The 6,787-nt window shown below is 26.2% G+C and overlaps 1 protein-coding gene across 8 annotated transcripts in view; it reads right to left on the bottom strand.

The window, feature by feature from the left end:
* LOC111638285 (protein hu-li tai shao-like) overlaps positions 1-6,592 on the bottom strand; it is a 121,744-nt gene extending 115,152 nt beyond the window's left edge. For all 8 annotated transcript variants that reach the window (XM_023383967.1, XM_023383962.1, XM_023383961.1 and 5 more), the window contains exon 1: positions 6,305-6,592. The gene's annotated coding sequence lies outside the window, so the exon portion shown is untranslated. The remainder of the gene's footprint in view (positions 1-6,304) is intronic.
* Positions 6,593-6,787: the final 195 nt, after the last annotated feature.

Below are 6,787 nucleotides of genomic sequence, written 5' to 3'. Positions count from 1 at the left end.
GTCCTTTATGAAGGCATAGAGCCTTTACTACATGAAAATGAAAATTAATGAATACACTGTGTACAGTAATTTATCTGATAAGACAGACCTCAGAAAAATACTTTATGAGAGCTTTTATACTTTTATAAAGCTGTCTATAATGAAAATTAATTAACTAAGGATTTTTTTGCCTTGCCAGGGTGTGGCCGAGTTATCCGGAGTGCCGGGTTATCGAGAGCCGAGTTTTCGAGGTTCTACTGTATAGAAAACATTATAATATAATTACAATTTTTGTATTATAATATAATTTTACAAAGCTTGTTATTTAATAAACATATTATGCAGAAAAAAATTTCTTGTAATATAATATATTTTAAAACATTATAAATTTGGAAAAATAACCAATTCTTCATAAATAAATTCTTCTAAAATTCCTGTTAATTATCACAATGTTCATTGTAATTATCACAATGAACATTGTGATAATTACAATTCACAATGAACATTGAACATCTTTAAGAACATAAAATTATACACAGTATTGAAAACAAAAATAAAATTAAAAAATTATAATAATTTTAGCTTTCATATAAAATAAAGATTTTATTTAACAAAAACAATACGCAAATAAAATTAAATAATACTGTATTAATACTGTAATTGATGCATTGATAACGTTATACACAATGCCAGCCTAATTTACTACATTAAAATCCATTTCAGCTGTAAAGATCTCAATTATGTTTAGTAAGAAAAATGTAACTCTGAAACTGCTTATGAAAAATTATGGAATTTCATATTTTATACTGTTGAATATTTAATTTTTATGATTAAGAAATTAATTTTGAACTTTTTACTTGAGATTCTTAAAGCAATACCTTATATGAAATAAAGTAATAAAGAATTTAATAAAGAATTTTTTTTATTAAATTAATAAATTCGAAGTACAGTACGCATACAATACATTTCTATTTTTATCTACGCCATTTAAAAAAGATTTTAAGTCCTTTAACAATGTGCATTACATGAAAAAACTAATGTATTTCATATCTGTTTAAAAATAGGCCTCTGTATAAGCTTACGTAACGTATTATACACATGAATTTCTCTTTTGAACACGTACTCTTCTTCCAATTTGAAAATATTTTTAGAGATAAGAAAATGGTGTTGTCAGGTCAAAATGGCAGACTTATAAAGGAAAATTGATTGATCCGAGTAGGGCCAGAGTAGGTCTACCTGTTTCGAGAGAGGCAATCGATGAATAGTGGCGACAGTCTGTCCATTCACCTTATATCAGGTGAGATCAATGTACCTGTTCAAGTCCAGTTTCATCTGAAATAAATTCGCAGAATCCTCGATGTACACTTAAAAAGGATTTCTGTAATAGCAGATTGTATCTGGAAATCTTTTTACTTCAAGAAAATGATGTTGTGTATAAGTTATTCAATCTTTCATCATGCGTATTTCATGTGTAAAATATACGATGCCGTATATTTTGACATTTTTTAATTTTAGTACAATTGTATTAATAACAAAGTATAATTTTAGTAACTTCTAATCTAATTGAAAAGAACCCAGACTGAGTGTCAAAGTCCCAGATTTGCCATATTCGCAAATATTTACATTCGATACATGATCCGTTAATTTAATAATCAGGCATGTAACAAGCGATATCAGATTACATTCTAAAATAAACTGACGACTGGACGTCTTTAACGCTTTGTTTAATTTAAAATTAATAGAACAATCAGAGATATTGTCATTAATTTACAAAATCAAACGATCGTCAGCCTTAGGAGGTTAATTAATAAGCAGCACTCCCCCCTTCCAAGGCTGGAACTATATTTTAAATCTTTTTATTTGAAAATTTTGTTTATATAATAAATATTTTCGAGATTTCGGACGACATACAGGATTTTCAAAGCTGTATATCAAACCTTGCACTCCCTTAAGCTAATAATGTACAGTACATGACCTTGAGTTCATTTTGCTTTTTTTTTTTATAGTGCAACCCGCGGTGCCGTTAATGGAAACAATTAAAAAACATCTATATATTATCAGCATTACATCGTAATTAACTTGTATATGTGTGTGTATATATATATATATATACACTGTTTATATACTATATACGTTATCGGGTCTTCAGTGGATTTATTTTGGCAACGATCTTTTTCGGCAGATGATAGGTGGCAAAGAGAAACTAGATACACTGCATCTTTTTGAACCAAAATGTTTTGCTTGTTGGCAACCTAGGCAATGCGTTATCCTAATTTAAAAGAGGGAGGGAAAAAAATCCCAATTCATGCAGGGATAATTCAAATTATCGGTTACGAATACATTTTCCCACGGTGTTTCTATGGAAACCAAATAAACAAACTGTAGGACCAACAGGTACTGTTTTAAACAAAGTAAATTAACCGACACTTTGATTTTGTTGAATTTTATAATACATTTATAAGAAATCTCAATTAAATAGCAATTATATAATACAAGAGTGGATTAAACTGAATTATTCATCATAAATTTCATTAAATTCTTACAAATTGAATGTTTATTACAATGAAATAAATATCTTATTCGCTCCTCATTTTAATTAAAAAAAAAAAAAAACGTTTATTTACATTAATAAATTTAACTTAAAACAATTATAAGTTACATATAACAATTCGAAATAAATTAAATATTTAGAAGTAATTTTTTGTAACAAAAATAAAATATACTGTATATATTTAACTATATTAGGTTATTTAGTTATGTAATATGTTAATCGCTATACATTTAACAATGTTGTGGGCATCTGCCTACATAAAAGTCTTAGTATTTATGCCGTATAACAATTAAAAGTTATTAAAACCATTTATTTAGTTTAATTGATCTAATTAATAAATTAAAACGGTTGGAATGTATACTGTACATCATTTAAAAATTACATTCATCAAATTTGATATGCCTCAATTGTGTCATGTTGATTTTACAATCCAATAACTTTGTCAATTTAGTAATATTGTTTTTATGTTCAAAATTTTTTACGCTCAATTTAGTATAAAAAACCAAAAAAAACAAAAAAATCTATGAAAAACTGAACTTTAACAATCCACAAGCTATATTTAAACTAGGAAATTTTAAGTAGAAGCATTACATAGAATATTTCATTACATANTAAAAAAAAAAAAAAACGTTTATTTACATTAATAAATTTAACTTAAAACAATTATAAGTTACATATTAATTAAGAACAGCATCCAGAATCATACAGCAAATTTCATTTTTATTCAGGAAATATAATATATTCTAAAGAAAATTCTATTCGGAGTTTAGATTTGTTTTTAAATGATAGAAATGTCATTATCCGAAGCTCAGCAAAAAGTACGGAAATGTACGGAGGAAGTATAAAAATTAACACTGAACAGATGCGGGATAAACTTCTATTTAAGAATTGTAAGCCGAAGCTTATTCTCTATATATTTACAAAATTCGTCAAATATTTTTCTCCGAGTTTTACCAATATATAAACCCCTAAAATCCTATTAAAGTGAAAAATTCCTAATCCATTTCCTAAACTCATATTTATGGCGCCAGATGTTTACACAGCCCTTTTGAAGTGACATTTGAAAATAAATTTCAAGCAGAAACCCAAATATTAAATTATTATACAAATAAAAACAAATCATAGAATATTCTATTAAAATTGGTTTTTTTTTCCTCTCTATTTTATAACCTTGATGTATATATATCTTTATTTAATTAATTATCCCATTTAAAATCATAATAACCATTTCAAGAAGTGATTATTCGACTGAGTACAATAATTAACAATTGAATCTCGAGTGGAAATAAAAAAAGGGGGAAAATATATTAAAAAAAGCTATAAAACATGCTTTCAAACTCTGTATCTCTTAATAAGCAAACTAAGATTGAGTGCCAACTCTCTAATTATAGCAACAGCACTCAGAACATTGGCACTTTCTACCATTTTACAATAACGTAACTTATAGGATGACGTCATAATCGCAAGGCCGTGCATTCGCCACATATTTTGCAGTTAAATCCAAATAACAAATTAAGGAAACAGAATTTTTTTTTATTGAAAAAAAAGAGAGAGAGACACGAATCACACACGAGATACGGCATTGATTAGGATAGTATTTAGTCAAATAGTTGCATTTCCCCACTCGATCAATATATTTCTAGTCAAAGCGTCGCCTACCAAAATCGTATTTATGGATGACATCATTCAGCAAGGCGCAAGCGTGAAACCAGATTTTACTGTACTAAAGAAACGGTATAATGGGAATTCTCCGACGGTTTTCTGAGAATTAAAACTGATATAAAAATTAACTTAACGTTAAACAAAATGACTCCCGAACAAAAACCGTATTGAAAATTGTTTCTTTATGATGGAGAGATAGGAAATAACGGTACTTCATGTGTCGATATTGTCACTTGAACTAAAAATATACTGTTTAAAAGGATGTCGAATTATCGACGTTGGATATTTAAATACGGATACGGGGGACATTCATCTGTTCTGTTTCCCGCACCCGAGTTAATAATATGTATTACAGTTGTACAGTATCTCTGTAAATAGGCAATGAAGCACAATATAAACAGTATATATGTTCAGATTATATATAAAAAATTTAATTGATCATTTCAAAAGTTTGAATAATACTTGAACCCAATTAAAATTATAAATTTTACATAATTCAGATTTATTTTACTGATAAATATTATCATTAAAAGGTTGTATGATAATTAAATGGCAATTTTTTAAGAAAACTAATTAAATTTCGAAAATTATTGAAGATTTAACACACAAATTAAATTCCATTTATGTAAATGGTATGGCTTGATTTAAAAAACAAAAAAAAATGTTTAATTGAAATTTAACAGAAAGTATTAATTTTCTGGTTTTCTTTTACAAATTAAAATGACTTTTTAGAATTTATTGATCCAAATCATAACCTGATTTCTCCTCCAAGAAATTAAATAATTTAATTTAAAGAATATAAAAATCAATCATAATAATAGTTCTGCGTAGAAAGTATTAATTAATTAATTAATTATTAGTAATGCGGCTTGAAGAACTAATAAGCTTTAAAATATTAACTTAATAGTACAATAAATATACATTAATCAATTTTAAATATGTCAACATAGATTATTTTCAAAAAATATAAATAAGACACATAATAATTTTAAATTGCTTACATATAAAATATTTGATATTTTTAGTGGTTATAATTTTTTCTTTGTCAATCTAGTGAATTGTAAAGAAAACTAAAATATTAAATTTTGTTTTCAATACATTAGGAGATTAAATTTAATATAAATTTTTATCTGGTTACTATCCTATCTGAAAAATACCATCAGAATCTTGACTTAACATGTCAAATATATGAAAATATATATACTTAATTTATATAACTCAATAAAATTTATTTATCTTTATAAACAAATTTCAAATATATATTTAGAAAGAAAATATATATACATATATTTATAAACTGATTTAAAATCCATATAACCTATTTTATATCCTTACTAATGATAAAGAAAAAAAAACTATAGCTATTATTATAACTACTACAATCAAATTTCATTTTTCCTGTAAAATAAAAATTTACATACTAAAAACTAAGACAGTATATTTATATATTAAATTATTTCATGTTTTCCTCTGAAAGTATTTATATCCATAACCCACCAGGCATTATCCTATATAACATATTAACAATGTATATGTTACATGTTACTAAACGATAACGACAGGATACAAACTGTATTATTAAAAATATTAGCAAATCACCTGTACTAATGAACACAACAAAATGAATCGAAAAACATATTAAAAAAATAATTAACAAACAATAATTTCATATTTTAAAAACATGATTTCTGTATCTTAACAAGTATTGATCATTAAGATTTTAAATAAAACAAGCATTGATCATAATGATCTTGAAATAAGCAAGCATTGATCATAATGATCTGTGAATTAAACAAGAATTGATCATAATAATCATCAATTACAAGGGATTAATTTAATGCATTAAAATAATGTTTATCTGCATTATATTATATTAATTACGGCAATGATTAAGACAGATTTTTTTCCAAGTGTTATAAATAGAAATTTGCATAAAATAAAAATTAAACAGTAGAATTAAAAACACAAATTATATTATTTTAGACGGGATTACTAAAAGCATATACGTTACGTCTATTGCTTCTATTTATGTCACATATTATTATTTAAATGCGATTTCGGTTTGAATTCTTATAAAGGTACTCGAAAATAAACACAGTACTTCAAACTTACCACCAGCTTCACTGTATACTTTACAAGCGGCCGCTCCTCTCTCTCCCTCTCTTCTCTCTCGGACTCTATCAGGGTGCGGCTGCAAACGAGTTTCACTATTATATTATTCGCTTAATCGTTCACTTTAACATTCGTAGAATCATATTTCGATCTTAAAATTTAACTAAAATTTTAATCGAAGCGATCGTTAATTATGATTTATTCTCATTCAAAAATGCCGGCCCGTTTCGATCACATTAATCACGCTCTTCGAATATCGGGGATAAACGCCGCTTGATCTACTTCGCTCTCCGAACATTCCGTTTATTGCCGCTTCACTCCTTCACGCTCTTTCGCGTTATTGGCTCGTTTTTTGTGTAAAATCGTAAATTAATTTCGCACGCGTTTTTATTTTTTTATTAATTTTCTCGACTTATTTGTATTATATATTTAAATTATTTTAATATTAATTAATAATTATATTATTGTCTTATGTTTATTAAA

The sequence above is a fragment of the Centruroides sculpturatus genome, unplaced genomic scaffold, assembly GCF_000671375.1.
Source record: "Centruroides sculpturatus isolate CEXI.00-Female unplaced genomic scaffold, Cexi_2.0 scaffold1237, whole genome shotgun sequence".
Taxonomy (NCBI): Eukaryota; Metazoa; Arthropoda; class Arachnida; order Scorpiones; family Buthidae; genus Centruroides; species Centruroides sculpturatus.
This window is presented reverse-complemented; position numbering and strand designations above follow the sequence as displayed.